This window comes from Chiloscyllium punctatum, chromosome 17, assembly GCF_047496795.1.
Source record: "Chiloscyllium punctatum isolate Juve2018m chromosome 17, sChiPun1.3, whole genome shotgun sequence".
Classification (NCBI taxonomy): Eukaryota; Metazoa; Chordata; class Chondrichthyes; order Orectolobiformes; family Hemiscylliidae; genus Chiloscyllium; species Chiloscyllium punctatum.
In genome coordinates, this window is record NC_092755.1 from 71,399,534 (window position 1) to 71,416,826 (window position 17,293).

The window sequence follows — 17,293 nt, forward strand, 5'->3', positions numbered from 1 at the left end:
ATGCTTTCCTTTATTGGTCAGAGTATTGGGTACAGGAATTGGGAGGTCATGTTGCGGCTGTACGGGACATTGGTTAGGCCGCTGTTGGAATATCGCGTGCAATTCTGGTCTCCTTCCTATCGGAAAAATGTTGTGAAACTCGAAAGGGTTCAGAAAAGATTCACAAGGATGGTGCCAGGGTTGGAGGATGTGAGCTATAGGGAGAGGCTGAACAGGCTGTGGCCGTTTTCCCTGCAGCAGAGGGTGAGGGGTGACCTTATAGAGGTTTACAAAATTATGAGGGGCATGGATAGGGTAAATAGACAGTCTTTTCCCTGGGGTTGGACAGTCCAGAACTAGAGGGCAGAGGTTTAGGGCGAGGGGGGATAGATGTAAAAGAGACCTGCGGAGCAACATTTTTCACGCACAGGATGATATGTGTATGGAACGAGCTGTCAGAGAAAGTGGTGGATGCTTGTATAATTGCAAAAAGTTTAAAAGGCATCTAGATAGGTATATGAATAGGAAGGGTTTGGAGGGATATGGGCCAGTAGGGAGAGATTGGGTTGGGATATTTGGCCGGCATGGAAGTGTTGGACCGAAGGGTGTGTTCCCATGTTGTACATCTCTATGACTCTAAATAAATTGTGCACGATTCAAAATACAGTTATTCAAAGAAACACATTTTTTGGAGTAGCATTGAAAAGATGAAGCAATTAAAAAAGGCTCAGCAGCTGCTTTGTAATATTATACCACAAGTGTAAATACTTAAAACTTAAATCCATTGGTTTAATCACACATCCTTCTTCCAGTTCCTCCTTACACTTTAAAATAAGGAAATTGAAGGTATTAATCTGAGTTTAAACAAATTATATGACAATGTTACGTAGTACTTCAGTAAGTGGCACCATCATAATTAAAACGATGCGCACAAGAAACATCTGTAGTTTGGTATTGATAATCATAGAAGTCCTATAGTGTGGAAGCAGGACATTCAGACCATGAGTCCACACCTCTGAAGAGCATCCAACCCAGAGCCATGCACCTGCCCTATTGCTGTAACCCTGCATTTCCCAAGGCTAATCCACCTAGTCTGCACATCCCTGAACAATACGGACGATTTAACTTGGCCTATGCACCTAATCTGCACATCTCTGGACTGTGGCAGGAAACTGGGAGCTCCTAGAGGAAAGCCATGCAGACAGTGGAAGTATGTGAACACAGACATAGATAATCACCAGAAAGTGAAATCAAACTCAGGTGCCACTGAAGGGCAACAGTGTTAACCACTGAGCCCATTCCACCCTATAATGATCCCCATTCTTGACATAGTATTTTTATTGAAACTTCGAGGTTAGTTATTTATTTTTTCAGTGAGCTTAAGCCACATACTCGCTACAAGCCTTCATAATGAGTCAACTTCTCAAAGTGATCCATTTCAACTGAGCAACATCATGGAAACAGAATTTCTTCTAAGTATCTGGAATCCTGGTCAGAGAAGAGACTTTCATATCACAATATTGAGCTGAATGGACACCTACACCTTCATATGAAAAGGATAATGTTCAAATGCAACATGGTATCCAGTGCAAACTAGTTATCCAAGATATGCCTGCGAATGGAAGCAACGAGAGGCTTGCAAAACTGACTTGTTCAACTCAACAGCACCTCCGAATAAAGGTCTATAATATTAGAGTCAGATGTGTAAACAGAATCATAAGTTTTTTTTAAAAACAAACCAGTCATGATAACACAACAGGTTTCTATGCTGTGAACTCTTGTGTAATAACCCTTTCCAGTGAGGGTGCTCCTGATCTTCTCGGAGGTCAATAAAGGACACAGTTAATTTCCAAAATATTTCCACTGCATACTAGTCATGTTTGAATGCTGATTTGTATGGATTATGAAGTTGAGAGTAGTTAAACTTGTCATTTGACAATCTGTGGAATGTGACAGCATTAGATAGTCTGAATGGGCTTCAAAAATTGCATAGTTTAATCCTACAAGGAAGCTTACTCAAATCCAATTTAATAAAATCCTCTCAGATGATCCAAATGAGACAAAGAACTTTAAATGATGGGAGAGCATTAACAATGGCAATAATATAGATCAGTTTTGCTTTCTACTTTGTTTAGTTCAGTTCTCTTCCAGGAAGATGCAGATCCAAAACTCCAACCTGCCTTTGTTCGTTACAGATAACAGTTACAACATTTAGAAGACATTTGGATAACTGCATGAATAGGAAAGGTTTGCAGGGATACGGGTCAAATGCAGGCAAGTGGGACTGGTTTTGTTTGGGAATGTGGTCAGCGTGGGCTAGTTAGACCGAAGGGTCTGCTTCCATGCTGTATCACTATGATTGAGTTTAAGGAGGGAGTTGATGTTGGGACTGTATAAATTATCAGTGCAGTCACTGCTAGAGTATTGTGTATAGTTCTGGAATCCATATTAAAGGAGGGATGTGATAGCTCTGGAAAGAGTCCAGAGAAGATTTACCCAGATGTTGTTGGGCTGGACAGTGTTAGTTATGAAGAGGGATTGGACAAATTGGTGTTGTTTTCCTGACAGCAGAGGAGATAGAGGGTCATGATTGAGATGTATAAAAAATTGTAAAGGGCATGGACAGTGCAGACAGGAAGGAACCTTGCACTTTTGTGGAAGAATCAATGACCAGGGACATAGATTTAAGCTAAGGGGCAGGAAGTTTAGATGGGAAGATAGTTTCCTTCATTAAGATGGTGCTAAGAATCTGGAATTCACTGCCTATAACAGTGGTGGAGGCATATACTATCATAACATTGAATAAGTATTTAGATGTACATTTGCAAAGCCAGGGCATGAAAGGCAAGGGGATAAGTACTGGAAATTGGGTTTATAATAATTAGGTTATTGTTTTTGACCAGCACAGACTCGTTGGGTCCAAGAGTTTTTTCCTGTGCTGTGGATACCCGAGACTGAGACTATGATTTTAAGAGCAAGAGTAATATATCTAGGAAAAGGACAAGGACAAGGACAAGTGTTCCTCATGACACTGAAAACGGAGGATTTAACAGAATTCATTGCTCCCAAAAACAAACAAGAAAGAAATCAGGAATGTGTGGGTTTGACAGGAAATGTGTGTATAATTTCAGATGCGATAGCTGTACCTTTAACAAAAATGTTAAAGAATCAAAGATACGATCAACAGAATTTCCAGCAGCCTTTGAGAAGCTGAAGTCAATCTGAATAATTGAGCCAGTGTTGGTTACCCTTAACCTTTCCAGACTTTTAAAAATGGTAATTGGTGCAGATGACACGGGTGGGTGCTGCCCTGTTCCAGGAGGAACAGTTGGGAATTGAGAAGGCAGTAGTGAATTTCTCCAAGAAACTAAACCAGGATCAGAAGTAGGACTGCAGGGAGGGAAAAGAGACTTTGGGATTGTTGTTGGCTCTTCAAAACGTTGAAGTCTCTGTCTGACACAGTAACAAGGCAACATTAACTTACCGTGTTCATAATCCACCAGCCTTCATTAAAAAAGATTCAATCTCAGAACAAGACTACTATTATGATAGGGTCTTTTGTTTCACCTACTGAATACAAGATTATTCACATTGTGGGAAAAATTTATGTAATTACAGATAGGTAGTATTGATGAACAGACAGACCAAGGGGTTCAGGTGCATAGCTTTTTTTTGAAAGTTGTGTCACAGGTAAACAGGGTGGTTAGGGTGGTATTTAGGCTTGCCTTCAATGCTCAGAACAGGAGTATAGGAATTGGAATGTCATGTAGAGTTTGTACAGGACATTAGTGAGGCCACGTTTGGAGTGCTGTGTACAGTTCTTATCCTACTATAAGGATAATATTAAATTGGAGAGCGAGAGTTCAGAAAAGAAAGATTTACAAGAGTGGAGTGTAGGGCAAGCCAAACAGAAAAACACATGAGAATTCCTAGAAGCATGGCATTCCAACCGGAACTCTAACAAACACATCGAGTTAGACCCCATATACCACCCCCTGAGAAAAAGAACAGGAAATTATATCACCAACCCCAAGAAACCCAAACACAAATAGAAAGCAAGGATTATCAACAGTGCTTAGCCCGGAGGCCCTCCTAAGATGTTACCTAGTAGAGTGACGAAATGTCTGGAAATCAACCTTCCAGCTCAGCGAGCAAACCTATATCCAGAACCTCAACCTGAGCTACAAATCTTCTCAAACCTCGCTAATGACAATTTGCTTAAAAGCTACATAAAATGGCTTTTAACCCTGCTAAAAGCTACATTCCTGAACTAAACCATAGTTTGTCTCAACAAAGATTAGCAGACAATGCCCCCTTTACAGCATAGAAATAACTAGACTAGGCAAGACATTACTAGCCATCCTAACAGACTTTGCACCTGCACTTACAAAGAATAGTTTTGCGAGATAGGGGTGCTTGGATGTAGAAAGTAAAGTTGGTTCCCAGGAAATATCATTGAGCTAAGTTGCTGTCAATAAAGTCATTTTATTAAAATAGATTGGTAATTATCCGAATATGCTCTGGAATGATGCTCTGTACTTCTCCTCAAAAACATGTGTAAAAATGTCTTTGTCTTAGGCCATGTGAGCAGTTTCTCAGAAGAACATGGATGTGTTTAACCTCTGTTACTGGACAACCTATGCCTGGCCGAGATTGAATAAAGTGTGAAATCTTACTGAACTAGACGGAATTGCTAGTGTTTACTGACCAATCCAGGAACCGAGAGATCCGCACCCTCCGCCCGTCCCCTCACCCAAGGGGTCCAGATCTTCAAAACTATCCACAACTCCACCAACCTTTGTGTCATTGGCAAACTTACTAACCAACCTTCCACTTCCTCATGCTGAGCTAAGGAATTTCAGTATTTATGAAAAAGAGATACATTTTGTCAAAGCCTTTTGTCTTACATTCATCAGGAAAAAATCAGAAGAATGTTAACTAACAGCATTCTTTTCGTGCATTATATAGTTTAATTCACTCCTCCCATCAACATTTGCATATAAAGTGTCCACTTGATTGCAGGACCAATTATCTGGCCTAACTACATGGAATATTGCATGCCTACAAAGACGATGGAAGAGCCACAAAACTTGGACAAAACCTCTCCAGGTAACCTAAAACACAAATAATCAAATTATTCAGTATCACAAGTAAAAGGTTTAATGCTGCTGATAATTATAAAGTCAGCTCAAAACTTAACTTCAGAAAAGAGGAAGAGGCCTAATATAGTACAACAAGGAACAGGGAACGAAATTTTAAAAAGGGAAGTAGGAATCATACAATTAATAGTCACGCTAAATTTTCCTGCCAGCCAACAAATAAGCATTACAGCTGCAGAGGTTAAGCTTCACCACTTTCACAGTTCAACATATAAGCACATTTTAGAGGCAACATTTAATACTTAACTTCCAGAAGTTCAATCTGTTGCACCTATCAGTAGCAGAGTTTCAAGCTGAAACAAATTTTCATTCCCTGTCTCTCAAACTTATTCAGAGTATGCCTGTGAGGTATTTCTAGGAACCTCAAATTCAGTTTCTTGACAATATCCTTCTTTAAGCTTAGTAAGGAGTCTTATTCCACCACTGCTTATTGAACCACCCTGTTTAGACTAGATTAGATTCCCTACCGTATGGAAACCAGCCCTTCGGCCCAACAAGTCCACACCGACCCTTTGAAGAGTAACCCATCCATAACCATTCCCCTACCATATATTTACCCTGACTAATGCACGTAACACTACAGGCAATTTCACACAGCCAATTCACCCAACCTGCACATCTTTGGATTGTCAGAGGAAACCCATGCAGACACATGGAGAACATGCAAACTTCCACACTGAGTCGCCCAAGATGGGAATTGAACCCTGGAGCTGTGAGGCAATAGTGCTAACCACTGAGCCACCCGAGTAAAACTTTGACAGACGGAGTATAATGTGTGAAAATGCAAGTTAATCCACATGATAGCAAGAATTCAAAAAAAAAATTATTCACATAGCAAGAATACTGCAAAACACAACAGAAGGATCCTGATCTTGTACACTAATCACAAAATGTTAGCATATAGATACAGCGAGTAATTAGAAAGCCAAATGAAATATTTACCTTTAATTGCAGGGAGGATCAAATCTTGCTACAACTGGTCAGGCCATTGGTGACACCATTGGTGCCTGTTCACTCAGTATCATGGGCATACTTTTCATATGATTAAAGGAAGGATGTACTTTTGCATTTAAATTTAAGAATTTACAATCGGCTCAAGGGCCAAAAGTTCTTATGGAATGCCTGGTGAAAATTGGCAGTATTCTTGGAGAAACAGAGATATTGTACTTCAAACAACATAAAAACCAAATGTTCAAAATTGGAAAGAAAGACAAAAAGATACTAGAACTTGTCAGCAGGTTTATTTAGCATCTATAGTCAGTGTCATTCAGCACTGAAACAAACCCTTCGGTCCGACTCGTCCATGCCAACCAAGTTTCCCAAACTAAACTAGTCCCACTCGCCTGCATTTAGTCCATATCCCTCTGAACTTCTTCTCTATTCATGTATTGATCAAAATGTCATTTAAATGTAACTGTACATCTACCACTTTCTCTGGCAGTGCATACCACATACGAACCACCCTCTCTGTGATAAAAGTTGCATCACAGGTCCCTTTTAAATCTTTGTCCCCTCTTCTTAAATAAAATGCCCCTAGTTTTGAACACGTTCACCCAAGGGAAAAGACCTTTAGTTATTCACCTAGATATGGTCCTCATGATTTTATAAACCTCAATAAGGTCTCCACTCAGCCTCCTACGTTCTAGTGAAAAAAGTCCCAGCATTTCTAGCCTTTACTTATGACTCAAACTCTCCAGTCCTGGTAACATTCTTGTAAATCTTGAATGTTCTTCCTATAACTCTAAAAATTAAGGGCAACAAAGGGCACCTGTTTTAACTGCTTTAAATTATTTGCTTTAATTCTATATACAAAGAAAAATTTATATGGTTCCAAATAAAAGCACAAAACCATGCATGCTGGAAATCTGAAACCAACACAATGCTGGGGAAACACAGCAAGTCTGAGAGCATCTGTGGAGAGAGAGAGACAGAGCTCATGTTTTGAGTTTGATGTGACTTCTTCAAACTGGATCCAAATTGTACAAACTGGTACAAATGCTCTCCATCTTCCTCTTCTCAAGAAAATAAATAATAGCAAGCTAATCTTTCCATGTGCATCAATCCTTTAATTCTGGAATACGACCTTGTAGTATTTTGTACTCCTTTCAATAACTTAATTGATTCACAATTAAACCATCAAAGCAAAAATGCAAACTTATTAGTCCTGTAATATATGCAAGGTATTTCCTAATAAACAAATCAAATCATTTAACTCAGGAAGTCATGGAAATGTAGTCAATCATCATCTTTACATTTGGGCAACATAATTTCTAGGTGATAGCAAAATGATAGGGGGGGGGGGGTGGATGAATTTTATTATCCGTAATCAAAAAAGGCTCTTATGAAGGAAGGCATGAATATTAAGAAATATAACTGAAAGACTTGGAAGACCTACTTCAGCATCTAACAAATCAAAATTTGATCATTGGATAGTAGATTTCAATCTATATTTATGTAATACAAAAAAAAAGTTTCTGGGTTCAATGCTTTCTACTCAAAAAAAAACCTTTAAAATCAGCCAGAACCATTTCAGAATATTTCTTAATTGAGTGACTCCTTTCATTAGCTATGGATTCAAGAATTAACTAGCATAGTCTGAGAATTAGGGCCAGATCTTTCAGGAGGTATGCTAGGACAGATACAAGCAAAAGGCAACAGATGTTTGGAACTCTTCCACAAATGGCAGTGAATACTGGATCAGTTGTTTATTTTTAAATCTGCGATAGATAATATCCTCTTGTTCAAGAGAAATTTAAAAGGTGTATGGAGTTGGACCATGATCTCATTTAACGGCAGAAAATGCTTGAGGGGCAGAATGGTCTACTTCTGTTCTTACGTTATTTAGATCTGTAATGGACTGTTAAAATAACATTATTTACCACATTTTAAAGATTAGACTTCCTTCAGTTCCCAATGTCAGTCATGCACTACATCTATTTAGAAAAGGGTGGGAGTGACCAATCGTCATGCCTCTATTACCATTAAACTGCAATCGTACAAGAATGAAACTTTTTCTCATGTTCAACAAGGATTAGAAAATGATAAATAGCTAGAAATGGCTCAAGATTGCAACTTTTTTTTTAAAACACTAATTGTAATAAAAATAATTTTTAAGTTCAGTTTTCTTTGTAGAGTCATAGAGATGTACAGCACGGAAACAGACCCTTCGGTCCAACTTGTCCATGCCAACCAGATATCCCAAACTAATCTAGTCCCATTTGCCAGCACTTGGCCTTTCTCCCTCTAAACCCTTCCTATTCATATACCCATCCAGATGCCTTTTAAAATGTTGCATTTGTACTAGCCTCCACTAGCTTCCGTGGGTGGCACAGTTGTTAGCACTGCTGCCTCACAATGCCAGAGACCTGAGTTCAATTCCTGCCTCAGGCAACTGTCAGTGCGGAGTTCACACATTCTCCCAGTGTCTACATGAGTTTCCTCCAGGTGCTCCAGTTTCCTCCCACAGTCCAAAGGTGTGCAGATTAGGTGAATGGCCATGCTAAATTGCCCCTAGTGTTAGGTGAAGGGGTAAGTGTAGGGAATTGAGTCTGGGTGGGTTGCTCTTCAGAGGGTCGGTGTGGACTAGTTGGGCCGAAGGTCCTGTTTCCAAACTATAAGTAATCTAATCTAATCTAATACTTCCTTTGGCAGCTCATTCCTTACAAGCACCACCCTCTGCATGAAAAGGTTGCCCCCTTAGGTCTCTTTTATATCTTTCCCCTCTCACCCTAAACCTTGCCCACTAGTTCTGGACTCCCCTACCCCAGGGAAAAGACTTTGTCTATTTATCCTACCCACACACCTCATGTTTTTATAAAACGCTATGTGGTCACCCTCAGCCTCAGACGCTCTAGGGGAAAAAAAGCCCTAGCTTATTCAACCTCTCCAGATATCTCAAATCTTCCAACTCTGACAACATCCTTGCCAAGGGTGGCACAGTGGTTAGCACGAATGCCTCACAGCACCAGGGACCCGGGTCCGATTTCTGCCTCAGGCAACTGTCTGTGCGGAGTTTGCACATTCTCCCCATGGCTGCGTGAGTTTCCTCCGGTTTCCTCCCACAGTCCAAAGGTGTGCAGGTCAGGTGGATTGGCAATGCTAAGTTGCCCAGAGTGTTAGGTGCATTAGTCAGAGGGAAATGGGTTTGGGTGGGTTACTCTTCGGAGAGTCGGTGTGGACTTGTTGGGCCAAAGGGCCTGTTTCCACACTGTAGGGAATCTAACCTAATCTAAACCTTTTCTGAACCCTACGAGTCCATAGCATTGAATAATTTGACAATAAATTTGAACAGGAGTGAGAACTTTTGACTGGTCCTTGAAAGACCTTCCTTATTGCAGATCATCTTAGTTACATGACAAAACTACACCTCATTAGGAAGAAGAACAGATTTCACCATCACAACATCTTTCCGATAGGAAGGAGACCAGAATTGCACGCAGTATTCCAATAGTGGCCTAATCAATGTCCTGTACAGCCGCCACATGACCTCCCAACTCCTGTACTCAATATTCTGACCAATAAAGGAAAGCATACCAAACGCCTTCTTCAACTATCCTATCTACCTGTGACTCCACTTTTAAGGAGCTATATAAATCTGCACTCCAAGGTCTTTTTGTTCAGCAACACACCCTAGGACTTTACCATTAAGTGTATAAATCCTGCTAAGATTTGCTTTGCCAAAATGCAGCGTCTTGCCTTTATCTAAATTAAAATCCATCTGCCACTTCTCAGCCCATTGGCCCATCTGATCAAGATCCCGAAGTTATCGAAGGTAACCTTCTTCGCTGTCCACTACACCTCCAATTTTGGTGTCATCTGCAAAATTATTGCACGGAATTTGTTTAGCTAGCTAGAAACAATACAGAGGGTACGTTTGAACATATTGCACAACTCAGCTCAAGAATAGCTTTAAAAACACATGCTATTTAGTTATCATACTGTTTATCTAAAGGTTAAACATATTACTCGGCCTAAGAGCAAGCTTCAATATTTTAATACGATAGATCAACGCCATCACTTACACATTGGATAACCATTTGAAACCAACATTAGTAAAGTCAACATTACTTAGAAGCTTGAATTGCAAAATGGGAGGGTTACTTCAGCATTGAATAATTTGACAATAAATTTGAAAGGAGTGAAAATTTTTGACTAGTCCTCGAAAGACCTTCCTTATTGCATATCCTCTTAGTTACATAGCAAAACTACACCTCATTAGGGAAGAACAGACTTCACCAAACAGACAGAATGTCCTTTTACCCTAGGTATTCAGTCATGTCCTATAGTTCTTATTTGTTTTAATAGCATATCCCTCTTATATACTACCTGGGTATGCTTAAAATAACTACTGATCTACAAAAGCAATTTCATTCAGGTTCAGCCAATCACAACTACCTCAACATCAACATTATTTTGGTAGACATCAGGAGATGGGCAGCATGGTGGCTCAGTGGTTAGCACAGAGAGGGAAAGAAGAAAGGAAAGAAGAAAGGAAAGAAGAAAGGAAAGAAGAAAGGAAAGAAGAAAGGAAAGAAGAAAGGAAAGAAGAAAGGAAAAGAAGAAAGGAAAGAAGAAAGGAAAGAAGAAAGGAAAGGAAGAAAGGAAAGAAGAAAGGAAAGAAGAAAGGAAAGAGAAAGGAAAGAAGAAAGGAAAGAAGAAAGGAAAAGAAGAAAGGAAAGAAGAAAGGAAAGAAGAAAGGAAAGAAGAAAGGAAAGAAGAAAGGAAAGAAGAAAGGAAAGAAGAAAGGAAAGAAGAAAGGAAAGAAGAAAGGAAAGAAGAAAGGAAAGAAGAAAGGAAAAGAAAGGAAAGAAGAAAGGAAAGAAGAAAGGAAAGAAGAAAGGAAAGAAGAAAAGGAAAGAAGAAAGGAAAAGAAGAAAGGAAAGAAGAAAGGAAAGAGAAGAAAGGAAAGAAGAAAGGAAAGAAGAAAGGAAAGAAGAAAGGAAAGAAGAAAGGAAAGAAGAAAGGAAAGAAGAAAGGAAAGAAGAAAGGAAAAGAAGAAAGGAAAGAAGAAAGGAAAGAAGAAAGGAAAGAAGAAAGGAAAGAAGAAAGGAAAGAAGAAAGGAAAGAAGAAAGGAAAGAAGAAAGGAAAGAAGAAAGGAAAAGAAGAAAGGAAAGAAGAAAGGAAAGAAGAAAGGAAAGAAGAAAGGAAAGAAGAAAGGAAAGAAGAAAAGGAAAGAAGAAAGGAAAGAAGAAAAGGAAAGAAGAAAGGAAAGGAAAGAAGGAAGAAAGGAAAGAAGAAAGGAAAGAAGAAAGGAAAGAAGAAAGGAAAGAAGAAAGGAAAGAAGAAGGAAAGAGAAGAAAGAAGAAAAGGAAAGAAGAAAGGAAAGAAGAAAGGAAAGAAGAAAGGAAAGGAAGGAAAGAAAGAAAGGAAAGAAAGGAAAGGAAAGAAAGGAAGGAAAGAAAGGAAAGGAAAGAAAGGAAAGGAAAGAAAGGAAAGGAAAGAAAGGAAAGGAAAAGAAAGGAAAGAAAGAAAGGAAAGGAAAGGAATGGAAAGAAAGAAGAAAGGAAAGAAAGAAGAAAGGAAAGAAAGAAGAAGGAAAGAAAGAAGAAAGGAAAGAAAAGAAGAAAGGAAAGAAAGAAGAAAGGAAAGAAAAGAAGAAAGGAAAGAAAAGAAAGAAAGGAAAGAAAAGAAGAAAGGAAAGAAAAGAGAAGGAAAGAAAAGAGAAAGAAGAAAGGAAAGAAAAGAAAGGAAAGAAAAGAAAAGAAGAAAGGAACGAAAAAGAAAGGAAAGAAAGAAAGGAAGAAAAGAAAGGAAAGAAAGGAAAGAAAGGAAAGAAGCAAGAAAGGAAAGAAGAAAGAAGAAAGAAAGAAAGAAGAAGAGAGAAAAGAGACACATCATCAGAAAATATTACATGAAAAATCATTGCAGAAGTCATTGAATCAATTGCAAGACAATCCAGCAGGGAAAAGGGAGAAGAAATTTACCAAACTATTCCAACTATAAAGTTCACATGAAAGTGGGCACCTTGGAAATTCAATGATAAGAAGCCTTGGTGCTTAGATGAGACGACAGGCCTGCTCCAAAAGGATGGGGACACTTTAGTTGTAATTGTATTTTCGGCCTTTCCATTATTGCTTTAGTACAAAGCAGTGAACCATCTTCTACATTTCAACAACTGCTATAGTGTCAAAGGACAGACAGGAGGCTTGTGGCTTCCAGTTAGTAGTTTAATAGGATGGCATGGCTGAAAGAAAACACAGTTGAGAGTGCGTGTACAACTCAAGGCGGTGAACGTTTTGCTCTACAGCATAGTGCTGCATCAACAGTGGTTCGGCATGATCTAGTGATGAGGAATGACCAATAAACGCTGGAGCAGACAGTAAAGCCCGCATTCCCTGAATGAATAAGAGTACTTGAAAAGAATGGTAAGTGGGCTGTCTTACCAAGTCAATCCAGGAGACAGGCTACAGTCAGTCAGTCTGTATTTGGACAAGTAGAGGGACTGCTGTACAGAATGAGGAAGCTTTTCATCGATTGGTCCATAGGTCACGTAGCTCAGGTCAGGGAATTGGCCTCGTTGTAAGCTACATGGTAAGGATTTCAAGGCTATGTTGCAGCTGCTATATCCTGACAAATAACAGCAATAATGCTATGAATTGACTTTGGAGGTAGAATGGGTGAAAGGGTGATATTAGGCATTTTCAGGGAGGGTTCCAGAAGCTGCCTCATGCAGAGGACAAATGGGGAAGCTGTTGGGCTGCCATACTCGAGCAAAAGGACACAGCACTCAATTGTTGTCAATTTAGTATAATAATCTTGTTGCTCAGGTTCAACACTACCTGCTGTTGGCAGATGGCATTCAACTTCAATGCAAGAATATATCAGAACACAGGCATCCTATAATAATCCTATATCTACAGAGAACTGAATAGTCTGGGCTAACCTAGCTGTTCTTCTGGTGGTCCGGTGTCCAAGAAGAAATAGGTGCAGAGAAAAGATTCTGCATGCTATGATGAACATCAGGGGCACTGACTCAACCTCTAGGAATACGGAAACATCCAAAACATTGACAGAGTCTGGTGAGTAACTGGATCTTCAGATTTCATTACCACTGGCTGCAAATCAGTGAGATGCAATGTCAGAAACTTTATTATGAACATTCCAGGCCATTGTTTCACATCACAACCAGCTGCTGAACGAAGACTTAAACTTAGAAAGACTGGGGGTGCAATTCAATCTGGAAGCCCTCAAAAGTTACAGATGCCCTTAAATTTGTCAGCAGTTCAGTTCAGAGATCAATCCTTAACGCACAAGCACATCCAAGATGTCACTGATGGAATGTTTATCAGATCCTATCTATGCCCTTGATGTGACCAGCCAAGAAGCTAAGGCATTAGGATTCTCAACCAATTTTAGATTCCCAAGCTGCAAGTGGATATTGAATACCTACATTCAAAACTATTAATTACTAGCAATGTTCATGAACAGAAAAAAGTTCACATGATGCTGAACTAATTTATGACCATGACACTATGGTTTGCAATAGATGTCCAGCCACTTGCCATGATGTGTTTAGACTGGAGTGTTCATGGATACCAGCCTCTTTCCAAAGCTGTCAGCCTATACAAAGATGGTTATTGGGAGACAAAGGCTAACTGCTCAATACCTGCCAGATGCCTCCGCAAAGAAATCTTCACACTGCCACAGAGCAAAGGTACGATGCCACCAATGCTTTGAACAAAGCTATAGTGGAAAAGGCCATTAATTTTTTCAAGTAGTAGTTTTGATGCCTAAACCGGTCAGGCAGTGCCATGCAGTACAGCCCAGACTGGATACTCCATGACACTATGGTGTGGTGCTGTGTGCCTTTGTAAAGTCACAGTGTTCTAGATGAGAAGGGAATGCAGGCGTGACATGAACCTTCTGTGGATGAAGATGACAGTGTGGATCCTTAGGTGGTTTGTAAAACCATGAGGGGCACAGATAGGATAAATAGCTAAAGTCTCTTCCCTGGGGTGGGGGAGTCCAGAACTAGAGGGCATAGGTTTAGGACGAGAGGGGAAGAGATATAAAAGAGACCTAAGGGGTGATACGTTTATGGAATGATCTGCCAGAGGAAGTGATGGAGGCTGGTACAATTGCAACATTTAAAAGGCACCTGGACAGGTATATGAATGGGAAGGGTTTGGAGGGATATGGGCCGGGTGCTGGCAGGTGGGATTAGATTGGGTCGGGATATCTGGTCGGCATGGACAAGTTGAGCCAAAGGCTCTGTTTCCGTGCTGTACATCTCTATGACTCAGTAAGAAGCTTCAAACAGGTGAAAACAATGCAATGGTTTAGAAACCCTAAAACACCAGAGAGACAAAAACAAAAAACAAAAATACTGGAAAAGCTTAGCAGGACTGACAGCATCTATGGAGAGAAAAAAAAAATCAGAGTTAAGGCTTCAGGTCCAGTGACCCTTCCTTAGAACAGAGAACTAGGCCTCTGGCCAGGGAAAACCTCACCCGTACATAGAAACTCTCCACCCAGGTTAGTCAGTCTATTTCCTAGATATATCATTTGCTCAGTTGGTATACAGCCCTCTGGCTTGGCATCTGAAACAGTTAACAGTTGTTGTCCTTGCCCATTATGTAGTGAATAAAATTTGAGTCATTCTTTAAAATGTGTATCAAATATCCTCTCTTCCACTCGAAGTAAATTGCCATGTAAAATTTGCCCCAGGGCAATGAAAAGCAATAAAATAGCAGTGGAATGGTGGGCACTTCAATTAGATCACTTTGCTACAAATTAGCGCTAACACAGTCATTATATTGAAGATTAAGTAATTTTAGGAAGAACACTCCCGTATGAACACTATCAAGTTGTTATCCATCCTGAGAATGTTCCTCGAAACATAGTCTAGCAGCATTATTTAATGCTTCACATTGTAATGAAAGTGCACTAATCCCTTGCTGTTCCTCAGCATCCTGACAGAACTCAGGATGCAATAGGCTGAAAACAAGTGTTAAGCGAAAGTGAAAATACATTAACAAAAAGTGGTGTCTTAACAAATTGATGCCATCAACATGCCCTCAGTAAGTTGTTTTTTTTCTAACACTATCTGGGGACAGGTCCAACATGCTCAGGTAGGGAGGGAGCCCGTTGATGGAATGCACTGGTGACTTGGGTGGTGGTCCCCTGCTGCCTTTCCAGCCAAATTGGCATAGATGCAAACTCACCATCCTTGGCTTGAGCTACTGGAAGGCACCCTATGAAGTGCAGTGAAGAATCAGTCAAGGTACCAGAGAGTCTTTCCTCTTTCTTGTAGATGGCATGTGGCACCACCCTTTCTTCTCAAGAGAAAGGGGCACCTGGAGTGTGGTCAAAAGTCCTTTAGTTCCTTTTTCACCTTAGCCTATATGCTGATCGCCCACAGCTAAAGTAACAGATTGTAGACATGAGCGCCATATCCCATAACTACTTTAGTGTTCTGTTGGAGTTGGGTTCTCCAAGGCATCCAGCATACTTTCCATGGAGGCAATCATGTGCTCAAAGGCCATAGCAACCACAATTATTACAATGTGGTAGGACTCCTCCAACTTGTGTTGCAGCACAGCAATGGCCTCTGGCATACTTGTCTGATGTCCCTCTCCATCTCTGCAGGTTGACCATGCTAGTTGTGGCTAGGTACAGAGGCTTGCCAGCACTGAGCTGAGTCGTTGCCTGATCTCCGTCGTTGCCTGATCTCCAGCAGTCCTCAGAGTATATATTTAGTATCCAGCAGATCTAGGATATTTGTTCTCCACCGGCTACAGAGTTGTGTCCGCGATATGCTCATTGGATTGGCCGGCCATTGCTGTCTCATTACCACAGGACTTGTCCTGGTCTTCCCTGGCAATCAATACTACAAAGGTGTTGATCAGCCCCAATACTTGCCCACACCCCCACTCTCCCTACCAGTCTTGGTGCCCTTGACCCAGTCATTGGGCTAGATTTTCCTGCAATGACAGAGTATTCTCGATATCATGGGAATGGGTACAAGAGCTGCTGGGTCCATGCATAACCCTGGCAAGTGGTGAGGCTTCCCCAGTGGGTACAATCACTGAAGGACATGAGAAGGTGAGGTGATATGAGCCCTTCAGTGGACATGATGCATGCAATGCTGCAGATTACAGACCATCACTCTTGGTTAAATGTGTACACAGTGGCAGAGGTGGTGTAACTGATGGAGCTGAAAGAGGGAGAGATGATGCCGCCAAACCTTACAGATTGCAGATCCTTGGCGTTTTTCCAGCACTGCCGAACACTAGTTTTGCTGAGGCTAGTGACACTCACTCAGGGTGCAATCTTTGCCCAGGCTGGACTGGTCTGGTGGGTCACCCAGGAAGAGAAGTGACCACATCCCTACTACACGTAATGCAGTGTCTATGAACTATAGGGCTAGTGTGGCCTTCTAGAGGCCTCATCAATTTTAAGTTGAAATGTTCAACAGCTTAAATAGAAGTTTAAAATCTTAAACTACAATAGAGTTTGTTAAGCAAGCTTCCTGGAATCTTATGTTAATTAATTGAGTCACCCATCTCCATAAGTGTCATTAGAAAATCTAAGGATATGGTAACTTCAGCTGGAAGTTCCATTATGTAGTGTTAAGAGTTAACAATATTTTCTCACATGGAACAACATGTTTGTTGTTTGGGATTACAGCAGAAAACTTACTGATGCATTTATTTTACCCCATGAAAGTACCATCAGACAACAGTACTAAAACTGTCGTATTCAAGTCACAGACTCCAAAATACCAGAGGGAAAACAAACGTCTCAAATATTGCATTAAAAAGGGCTCTTATTGGATTGGTACAAATTATTACATGTCAAGAAAAGCTGACTAAAGACACCATTAGGCACCACCACTAAATACTCAAAGGCATCCTGGCAGTCATATTGATTTACATAGCAATCTAAGAGAAGACAGAGAGGAAAAATGCATCACATCTGTTCCAATTTTGAGGCATCATGACCCTCCTTGTCCAATCACTGGCACTCATGTAATATTCTGAAATGGTAACAAACAAAAATAATCCTAAACTAATTCAGAGGAAAACAGAAGTGGGAAACTCCTCTCAATCAAGTCAAACAATAATGTATTCCTAACATCATAATGACTTTAAGATACAGATCCAAACATTAAGCTCATTTAAGAAAAACACAACACTCATCATTGGTGCTCACT

General features: G+C 40.3%; 1 protein-coding gene across 1 annotated transcript in view; it reads right to left on the reverse strand.

Annotated features, from left to right (window-relative positions):
• Positions 1-17,293, reverse strand: part of slc15a4 (solute carrier family 15 member 4) — a 71,557-nt gene that overhangs the window by 43,501 nt on the left and 10,763 nt on the right. The window lies entirely within an intron of this gene.